This window comes from Cetorhinus maximus, chromosome 21, assembly GCF_964194155.1.
Source record: "Cetorhinus maximus chromosome 21, sCetMax3.hap1.1, whole genome shotgun sequence".
Lineage (NCBI taxonomy): Eukaryota > Metazoa > Chordata > Chondrichthyes > Lamniformes > Cetorhinidae > Cetorhinus > Cetorhinus maximus.
The window spans coordinates 29,710,078-29,721,350 of NC_135899.1; the positions used below are offsets into that span (position 1 = coordinate 29,710,078).

Sequence of the window (11,273 nt, forward strand, 5' to 3'; positions counted from 1 at the left end):
GGATTAGGTGGTGCCCCAATTGTTCCCCAAATGATGCACACTGGCCCCAGTGAAGCCCACTGGTGGGGAGAAAAGGTTTACCCTGCCAGAGATCGGCCCTTTCCTTATGGTTATGATCCCCCATATGATAACGAAGATACTATTCCTCATTGGTGTTAATCTAGAAGATTAACAAGGAGGGATTGTGGGAGAATAAAATACATATACAGGATAACAAAGGGTTAAGTGGTTAAATCATAGTGGAATACTACAACGTAGTGTCCTTGCACCAGTAGTACTCAAACCTGCGTTGTCAGCTGTTGTGGAGGAAGGAAAAATCGCCAGATGGGCTCCTCAAGGTTTTTGCGTAACCATTCAAGGTTCTGTGTAATTATAAGCTAAGATAGAACAATTGTATGCATGCCAAAGATAAAATTTCAATGTTATTAATTACTAAAGGTCAAGCAACTTTGTAATTTGCATGACCTCTGTTACGCACGCTTTTGCTATAACTATGTGTGTACTCTGATGCTTCCTCAGAGTGCCGGCTAGCTCCATTGTATGTTGCTGGGCTCTCCATGATAACATGATTCAATAAAGACTTCCAAGACAAACCTCCTGGGTCTGAGTGTTCACTCCGTTTTCCGCGACAAAACCCATTGCATTGCTACCTCTCTTCAGCTCTTGAGAAGCGTATTACCGACTCGAAGGTTATCTCTATTTCTCTCCTCACAGATACTGCCAGAGCTTCTCAGCATTTATGGCATTTTCAGTTTTTACTTCTAACTTGCAGCATCCGCAGCCTTTTAACTAAAATGTTACCTTTGTTTCTGTCTTCGAAGAAGCTGTTTCATCTGCTCAGTACTTGCAGCATTTATGTTAGTATTGGAGACGTTGAGTCTGGACAGACTCGTTCCAAAAAACAGAAAATGTCCCTGTTCAGTCATGTTTTATTGTCGCTCCAAATTGTTCGTCGCCCTTTTCCACAGTCACTGCTAAACCTGGTGACACAATAAACATGTTTCTCCCCGTCAAGAAAGCTGCTCCCGGTGTGGCTTAAACTTACACATTTAGTGCTGCTATATTGCACATTGCAGGCGCTAAGTGATTGCGCCACCAGAGTCTCATGCGCTCATTTGTATACAAATTTCAGGCTGTATCATCGCGACAGGGGCATAGGTATTTTCATTCAGTGCGGAAAAAACTGGATTAAGTTGGCAGTGCGAAACAATCCTTACTTTGACCTGTGAACAGGCTGGTGAAGCAACCGATGTTAAACTAGATGTCCAAACGTCGCGAAAAAATAATACATTCATTGCTGTGCACTTTTAAAAAAATATTAGCTGCAACACAGGAACGAATGAGAAGAAATCGCCTTCCAAAGTAAAAAAAGGTTTATTTTTAGATTGAGTTGCTTACCATGTTAGCATTGCAGTCAGTCTAGAACGAATGAGTTACCGGGGTATTAATGGCGGCTACAATGCCCTTCTCCATTTGGCATATTATTCCGTTATTTGCAGAATAAACGGCTTGGTAAATGTAATTCCTCGAACACCAGTGGGAAACAGCCTTGCACAAACACCAGGCAATTCTCGGGTTGTTACATCCGTTTGCCAAAATGATGTTACAGCATGACGGGAGGAGAACTCTGGGATTAGTGAGCCTGTTAAATTAGTTAGCAATTTTGTCAACCCAAGCAAGTCTTCAATCTGAGAGCCCGGTGTTTGGGAGGGTGTGTTTTTTTTTACTTCAGACCAGGGAAAGGTCCTACTCTGATTCCCAGTAAATTAATGTTTTGTTTTGTGGCTGCAGCAAACTCGGTTCTCAGGGAATGTCATAAACCTGAAGCATTAAATCAGTTTCCCTTTCGAAAATTTCTGCTGGGCCTCCTGTATACTTGATAAAAATTCTGTTTTTATTCCTGATTTCCAGCATGTACAGTATTTTGCTTTTGTATGTATGAAGCTGGAGAACATCTGACGATTTTCTTGTCGGGAATCAGTCTCTGATTCGGACCCACAGGTGCTGAACAACCGTATTAATTAATTAATGGTCTATCAAATGCAAGCTGCCAAGCGCCACGAAGACAAATGTTTGGAGAAGGGCTTTCATTCACGCCATTCAATTAAATGCCTGTAATTTGGCGGGCAATGAACAGGATAGCTCAGAAACTTGGAAGTTTAAATCCCTCTTCAGTGATCGCCTGACGCGACCGACAGCGCTGCTACAAAGCTGGTCGGTGGTGAGGGTGTGCTACTTCCCTGCAGCTAGAGAGCTGAAGCGTCATGGGAATGTGGCGCCGTGATCGTATAGTGGTTAGTACTCTGCGTTGTGGCCGCAGCAACCTCGGTTCGAATCCGAGTCACGGCACTGGTTGTTGTCATTTTCCCTATTTCAGCTAGAAGAACGCAGCTGAAGGTCCGGTTGTGTGAAGAAGCATTTTTTATGGCAAAACATATTTCATCTTTTCAAATCTAATACCTCCACATGACTGTTTATTCCGCCAGAATTCCAAACCCTATACGTCGCATATTTTTCCCCTTTCCGCAATCAGTGATCTCCTTGAATTCCGTGCTGCCATTTCATTGTCATTTTACTGCATCCTCTAACAATTTCTTTCACACTTCTAACATTGAGATTGTTTTACTAACATCGCTGTTCCTGCCGGTACATTGCCAATTCGCACCAATGGCACACATGTTCTTTGAAAGCTAAGCTCTCAATAAGGAGGATGGCAATCGCAAAGTCCGCAAAACGAATGTTCGCAAAAAAAATCTTGCAAATCTCTCGATACAGTCAATGTTTGAAGTAAAGGAAGGCAGCGTTGAAAAAAAGGCATCAGTTCTGGCAGCAGCTGTAGAGTCAGAAGCAGAGTTAACGTTTGCAGTCCAACTTTTCCAAGCACTTGCTGTTGTATTTTTCGGATTTCCAGAATCCGCAGTATCTTGCTTTTATAAAATGCTAACTGAGTTTGATGAGAGAATAATAATTTTCAACATATTTTCTCGCTAATTGTTAAGAACGTTTATGAGGGTTTGGGCTGCTCTGTCTGTGTGTGTGATATAATTAAAATTTGTGGCCAAGCAGCCTGCAAGTTGAAGTTATCAAAAGAGTTCACTTGTCGAAGTATTTTACATGCTAATAAGCAAGCATGGCGGGGGTCTTAGCATGTATGGTGCAAAGGGAATATGCAGTTCTAAACAGATGATGCGGGATTCCAATTTCAAAGAGATTAATAAGAATAGCAGCAACATGAAAAGCATTATATTCTTAAAAGGGTACAGTGTCAAAGACAAATGGAAACAATGGAAACCGCAGTCAGCATCGCTGTGAAGCAGTCTGGGAAGTGTCCTGCAGTCAGAATCGCTATGAAGCAGTCTGGGAAGAATGTCCTGCAGTCAGCATCGCTATGAAGCAGTCTGGGAAGAGTGTCACTCAGTCAACATCACAGTCTGCACTGGCGTGCTGCTTTGGGAATTCGGTGAGGAGGGAACGAGGTAACCATTTGAGCACCGTGAGTACGGTCGGGTAAGTATATAGTACTTTTATCGCTTATAGTTTTTAAGGTTTATTTTGTGGTTCATCGTTTGTAAGGGCTACATTCTGTAACAACGAAGAGCAGGGAAGAAGGGCCTTAGAGCAATTGATGTTATTTGATATTAAGTATCTTACAGAAGGTTTAATTTAAGTTAAAGGTGTAATTCATGGCAGGAGAGCTCAAAGCCACGGTGTGCTCCTGCTGCTCTACGTGGGAAGCCGGGAACACTTCCAGTGCTCGGGTCCAGCATGTGTGCAGGAAGTGACTCCAGCTGCAGCTCCTGGAAGCCCTGGTTTCGGAGCTGGAGCGGTGGCTGGGGACACTTTGGATCATCGACGAGGCGGAGAGTATAGTGGATAGCACGTATAGAGAAATGGTCACACTGCAGGCTAAGTCCACAGGCAGGAAGGGAATGGGTGACCACAAGGCAGAGCAAGACGACGAGGCAGGAAGTGCAGGCTATTCCCCTGCAAAACGGATATGCCTCATTGGACACTGTTGAGGGGAAGGCCTCTCAGTGGAAAGCAACAACAGCCAAATTCGTTGCACCACGGATGGCTCTGCTGCTCAGGGGAGGAGTAAAAAGTGTGGGAGTACAATAGTTTTAGGGGATTCAATTGTAAGGGGAATGGATAGGCGTTTCTGTGGCCGCAAACGAGACTCCAAGTTGGTATATTGCCTCCCTGGTGTTAGGGTCAAGGATGTCTCAGAGCAGCTACAGGACATTCTGAAGGGCGAGGGTGAACAGCCAGTGGTCGTGGTACACATTGGTACAAGCGACATAAGTTTTAAAAAAAGGGATGTGGTTCTAAAAGCAGAATATAGGGAGTTAAGAAGTAAGTTGAAAATTAGGACGTCAAAAGACCTCAGGATTAATACCAGTGCCACGTGCTAGACAGAGCAGAATATCAGTATATATAGGATGAAGATGTGGCTGAAGAGATGGTGCGAGGGGAAAGGTTGCAGATTCCTGGGACAGTGGGAACGGTTCTGAGAGAGGTGGGGCCAGTACAAACTGGACAGGTTACACCTGGGCAGGAGCAGAACTGATGTCCTCGGGGGAATATTTGCTAGAGTGTTGGGGAGGAGGATGGGAACATATGCAAGGAGTTAGATGAGGGGGATCAAAGAGCAAGAACAAAAGGCAGAAAGAGGAATAAGAAAACTAATAGGCAGAGAAATCAAGAGCAAGAATCAAACAGGGCCTCAGTGAACAATAGTGGGAACGGGACAAGTAATGTTAAAAAGACAAGCCTTAAGGCTTTATGCCTTAACGTGAGGAGCATACGCAATGAAGTGAATTAATTAACCGTACAAATAGATGTAAACAGGTATGATATAGTCGGGGTTACGGGGACATGGCTGCAGAGTGACCAGGGATGGGAACTGAACATCCAGGGGTATTTAATATTTAGGAAGGGCAGACAAGAACGAAAAGGCGGTGGCTTTACATTGCTGGTTAAAGAAGAAATTAACGCAAGAGTGAGGAAAGATATTAGCTCCGACGATGTGGAATCTGTATGGGTAGAGCTGAGAAACACTAAGGGGCAAAAAACATTAGTGATGGTTGTATATAGACCCCCAAACTGTAGTGGTGATGTTGGGAATGGCATTAAGCAGGAAATTAGAGACGCATGCTTTAAATGAACACCTGTAATTATGGGTGACTTTAAGCTGCATATATATTGGGCAAATCATATTAATAACAATACCGTAGGGGAGGAATTCCTGGAGTGTATACGGGATGTTTTTCTGGACAGATACATTGAGGAACCAGCTAGATTACAGGCCATCCTAGACTGGGTATTGTATAGTGAGAAAGGAATAATTGGCAATCTAGTTGTGTGAGGCCCCTTGGGGATGAGCGATCATAACCTGATAGAATTCTTTATCAAGATGGAGTGTAACATAGTTGACACTGAGACTAGATCGCTGAACCTTTATGAAGGAAGATATGATGGTACGAGTTGGCTATGATGGATTGGAAAACATCACTTAAAGGTATGACGATAGGCAATGGCAAACATTCAAAGAGTGAATGGGTAAACTGCAGCAATTGTTGATTCCTGTCTGGTGCAAAAGGAAAACAGGAAATATGGCCTAACCATGGCTTACAAGGGAAATTAGAGATAGTAATAGATCTAAGGAAGAGGCATACAAATTGGCCAGAAAAAAACAACAGACCTGAGGATTGGGAGCAATTTAGAACTTAGCAAAGGAGGACCAAGGAATTGATTAAGAAGGGTAAAATAGAGTTCGAAAGTAAGCTAGTGGGGAACAATAAAACTGACTGTAAGAGTTTCTATAGGTATGTGAAGAGCATAAGATTGGCGAAGACAAATGTAGGTCCCTCACCGTCAGAAACGGTAATTTATAATGGGGAACAAGGAAATGGCTGAGCAACTAAATATATGCTTTGGTTCTGTCTTCACAAAGGTGGACACAAATAACATGCCAGAAATGTTGGGGATAACAGGGTTTAGTGAGAGGGAGGAACTGAAAGAAATCAGTATTAGTAGGGAAATGGTGTTGGGGAAATTGATGGGATGGAAGGCCGATAAATCCCCAGGGCATGATAATCTACATCCCAGACTACTTAAGGAAGTGGTCCGAGAAATAATGGATGCATTGGTGGTCATCTTCCGAGATTCTATAAACTCTGGAACAGTTCCTGCAAGTTGGAGGGTAGCTAATGTAACTCCACTATTTAAAATGGGAGGTAGAGAGAAAACGGGGAATTATAGACCAGTCAGCCTGACGTCGGTAGTGTGGAAAATTCTAGAGTCCATTATAAAAGATTTAATAGCTGAGCACTTGGAAAACAGTGGCAGACTCGGACAGAGTCAGCATGGACTTAGGAAAGGGAAAACACGCTTGGCAAACCTACTAGAATTTTTGTAGGATGTAACTGGTAGATTTGATGAGGGGGAGCCAGTTGATGTTGTTTATTTGGACTTCCAGAAGGCTTTCGACGAAGTCCCACATCAGAGATTAGCGTGTAAAATTAAAGCGCATGGCGTTGGGGGTACTGAGATGGATAGAAAACTGGTTGGCAGATAGGAAACAAAGAGTAGGAATAAACGGGACTTTTTCCGAAAGGCAGGCAGTGACTAATAGGGTACTGCAGGGATCAGTGCTGGGACCCGAGTTATTCACTATATATATTAATGATTTAGATGAGGGAAATAAATGTAATCTCTCCAAATTTGTATATGACACAAAGCTGGTGACATGGTGAGCTGTGAGGAGGATGCAGAAATGTTTCAGTGTTATTTGGGCAAGATGAGTGAGTGGGCAAATGCATGGCAGATGCAGTATAATGTAGATACAGGTGAGGTTTTTCGCTTTGCTAGCAAAAACAGGAAGGCAGATTATTATCTGAATGGCTATAAATTGAGGGAGGGGAATGTGCAACGAGAACTGGGTATCTTTGTACACCAGTCGCTGAAGGTAAGCAAGCAGATGCAGCAGGCGGTAAAGAAGCCAGATGGTATGTTAGCATTCATAACGAGAGGATTCGAGTGCAGGAGCAGGGGTGTCTTACTGCAGTTATACAGGGCCTTGGTGAGACCACACCTGGAATATTGCATGCAGTTTTGGTCTCCTTATCTGAGGAAGGATGTCCTTGCTATAGAGGGAATGCAACGAAGATTTACCAGACTGACTTCTGGGATGGCGGGATTGACCCATGAGGAGAGATTGAGTCGGTTAAGATTATATTCGCTGGAGTTCAGAAGAATTAGGGGAGATCTCATAGAAACCTATAAAATTCTAACAGGATTAGACAAGATAGATACAAGAAGGATGTTCCAGATGGTGGGGGAGTCCAGAACAGTCTCAGAACAGTCTGAGGATACGGGGTAGACCATTTAGGACTGAGATGAGGGGAAATTTCTTCACCCAGAGAGTGATGAGCCTGTGGAATTCGGTACCACAGAAAATAGTTGATGCCAAAACATTGTATGTTTTCAAGAAGGAGTTAGATTTAGCTCTTGGCACGATAGGGATCAGAGGAGATAGGGAGACAGTGGGAGCAGGCTATTGAGTTGGATGATCAACCATGATCATGATGAATGGCGGAGGAGGCTCGAAGGGCCGAATGGCCTACTCCTGCTTCTATTTTCTATGTTTCTATGTTGAAATTGAGAAACATGTGTGAAGGAGAATGAGGAAATGTGTCAGGGGAATGCATTGTAGTACCTAACAAGTGTGTGAAGTCGACTCCAAGAAGCCTCTAACATTTGCGCATTGACATGCCCCGGTGTTTACAGAAACCGACGCTGGTGAGAGTTTTTTTGAATTGCACTGTCCAAGGTATTGTGGTAATTTGCTGGATATGTTTGAAATCTAAATATCTATTTTTGGGTCGTCGCTTTAAATGGGGTGTGACTGGGAGACAGGTTAATTAGCGATTTTAGGAATCATAATAGTGGTATTTGCTAGTTCTTTGTATGTGCTGGGAATCTTCCCTTTATCAATAAATATACTATTGTCTCGATTTAAAAAATCTCAAAACCCTTGGTGGATTTATTACTTCTGAATTCAGGGATCTCATATCTAAATAGTTACAAGTTGCAAAACCGTTATGATAACGTGATCAAGTTTCTCTCGCAGATTTGATCCGCCTGGCAAACATCATCTGCCGCGTCATAACACTGAGGATTGGATTATGTTTGCATCATAGTTGTCGCGTTTCTCGAAACAATTGACAGCTTAGGTGTCTGGATGTTGGGACGGTGGGCAAGGTCGAAAGTGTCCCAAACTCATTTTATTTGTTAGACTAAGTGATTAAAACGATGTAAGATAATTGAAAAGACCACTGTTGACGAAAAATGAGCGATTAAGAGCAGGTTGGTGCGAAACAAAATGTATTTTCAATGAAAAATGTGCATAACCCTGCTTTGGGAAACGGCAGACTTAAAACTTTGCGTGTTTGCAAATGTTAAAATCAATCTTACGTGATCAACAAATCAAATGTGGCCTTGAGGTAAGTCGTGGGTTGTCAGAAAAGCTCCTATGGTGAAAGCAGGACATTAAAAACAGAAGACACTAGAAACATTGAGCAGATCAGGGTACCAGTTATAGATTCACGTACCCGAAAAAATTGATTGTATCGACCCTGTCGAACCCTTTAGCATTTAAAACCCGTCCATCAGTTCACCCTTCAACCTTCACCAGGACTCAGAACTAATTGAATTTGGCTGTACTGGAGCGGTGCTTTGGTTGCTTTAGAGTCCTTCAGTTGGAGTTTGGTGAATGAGCGTGTTATAACGCTTTAAATTAGGAGTTAATTTAATTTAAGGATTAATTCCTATCCAATGGCTAGTGTTTTCTTTAATTTAGCAATGAACTAAAAGTTGCTCATTAGGTTGGGAGAAGTTGAGTTTTTTCCAGCTTTCAAACAGGAGCGGCAGCTAACTAATTGGCTTTAAATGGTTTTCAGAAGCTTGAATCAGGGAGCATATAACAGGCCTTCTTTCGTCCTGCTTGTCTGCACTGGAGTGCTTATTTGAGTGCATTCGCGTGCTTAAATTGCAATGTGATAAGGGAGGGAATTCGTTGAAAAGAGGAAAGAGGCCCTCCTCTCCTTTTCTACCCTTTCCAAGCCTCCAGCTGCTGGCTTTTGTTTTGCTACAGGGAAAAAAGCTGTTTGAATGCCATTGGAACCCAAAAAACAGGCAAGCGGAAGCGGGGAGTTTACATGTAATAGACGAATGTAACGTCACAGGAGCGGCGTGCATAATTTAATTGGTTGTTAAGTATGACCCACCACAGGGGTGGTGCCAGAGGACCGGAGATATGCGAATTTTACACCCTTGTTCAAAAATACAGGAGCAAGTATAAAGCCAGTAACTATAGACCAGTCAATTTGAAATCAGTGGTGGTGAAACTTCAGGAAACTATAATTCGGGACAAAATCAATAGTCATTTAAGCAAGTGCAGACAGTATATTAAAGGAAAGCAGCATTGATTCATTAAGGTGCAATCCTGTTTAACTGATTTTTAATGTTTTTGCGGTGTACATGGAATTTCAAAAAGCATTTGATACAGTGCGACACAACAGACTTGTGAGCAAAATTCTAGCTCTGGGGATAAAAGGCAAAGTAAGCACTTGGACGTGAAATTGGCCGAGTGCAGGGAACGGAGAACTGATGAAAGGATGACTCTCAGATTGGGGAAGATTTATCGTGGAGTTCTCTAGGGGTCAGCGTAGGGGCCCTTGCTCTTCCTGATTTCTATCAATGACCTAGGCAGTAGCATTCAGCGCATGATCCCAAATCTTGGAAATCATACGAAGATTTCAACTGTGATGGGGATCGTCTGAGCTTCAAAAGGACGTCGACATGTTAGTGGGAGAGGCAGACAAGTGACGGATTGAGTTCAACGTAGAGAAGTGAGAAGTGATTAATTTTGATTGGAAGAATATTGAGACACAATGAAAAAGGGGAGGAAGTCTAAACGCGATGCAGGAACAGAGGGACCTCGGTGTATATGTAGCCGCATAGGGGCAGTTCCTTGACATCCTGGTCCACTCCTCTTTTATCCCCAACGCTCATCACAGGGCACCTACCCCTGCTATCTCACGGGGTGTAACACCTGCCAACTTAGCTCATCCATCGTCACCGTCCACGGCCCCAACCATTTCTTCCAGGTGAAGCAGTGATGCAATTGCACGCCTTGGAATTTAATCTACTGCATTCGTTGTTCACAATCCTCGACAATAAGGAGACCAAATGCAGTCTTGGCGACCCCTTGGCGCACGACTTTCACTCATTCCGCAAGAATGACCATGAGCTTCCTGATGCTTGCCAGGTTAGTTCACTATCTTCGTCTCATGTTCACATTTTTGTCCTCGGCCTGCTACAATGTTCCACTAAAGCCCAAAGCAAGCTGAGGGAACAAAGCCCCATCTTCCATTTAGGTGTTTCACAGCCTTCTGGATTTAACATTGAGTTCAAAAAAATTTAGACCATGAAATCTGCCCTTCATTTTGGACTCGGTCCCACCCCGCGCGCCCAAGCCACCAGCGCCACGACGAAGTGCCAGCCTTTATCTTGCTGTCATGTTTTGCTTTCAGGAAGCGTTGACTGTTGTTAACACATCGACACTCAATCAAAAGAAATGTTCCCCTGTTACAACCTGAAAGTGTATAAAAATGAGCACTGGCTTGTGTAGTCCAGCTCCTTTTGCGCAATGCAGAAGCGCACGACAGTTGTTTGGCCAAAATAAAGCGTGTGAAATGCTGAGGCTGTGTAACTCACGCCTCACCAAGAGCCGTTAGCCGTTTTACTTAGTATGAAAAAAATGTGGCTGTTGTGTTGTCCGGTCTCGAAGTGGTTGTGGAAAAGAGTGAGGAGCAGTCAGAACCCCCATAATAAAGCTTGACTGAAAATGACCGTTTTCGTGCATTGGAACGAATCTCTCCGGAGTCATCAAACGTACTGTTTTACGTGAAATAATTGTAAATCACTAGGGACAATGGAAATGCTAAATTAGAGAAGAACATGCTGGAAAACAAGCCAGCAGTTCTGGCAAGATCTAAGTTGATCGATATAAAGTTAAGCTTTGAGTCGGAGGACTCTTCTTCAGAGCTGCAGAGAGGTAGAAATGTAATGGATTTTCTACTACTGCAAGGTGGTGGGGATGGGCCAGCCCCGGTGGATGGTGGATCAGGTGGTGCAAATTAGAAGGTCATGGATATAATGAAGGTCATAACAGTTTTAGTGACAAATACGTCATGGTCAAAAGACAATGC

At 43.3% G+C, this 11,273-nt stretch overlaps 1 non-coding gene across 1 annotated transcript; it reads left to right on the forward strand.

Annotated features, from left to right (window-relative positions):
* The first annotated feature begins 2,277 nt into the window (after nucleotides 1-2,277).
* Nucleotides 2,278-2,349, forward strand: trnah-gug (transfer RNA histidin (anticodon GUG)). The gene has a single exon. It is a non-coding gene; the product is annotated as a tRNA-His (tRNA).
* Nucleotides 2,350-11,273: the final 8,924 nt, after the last annotated feature.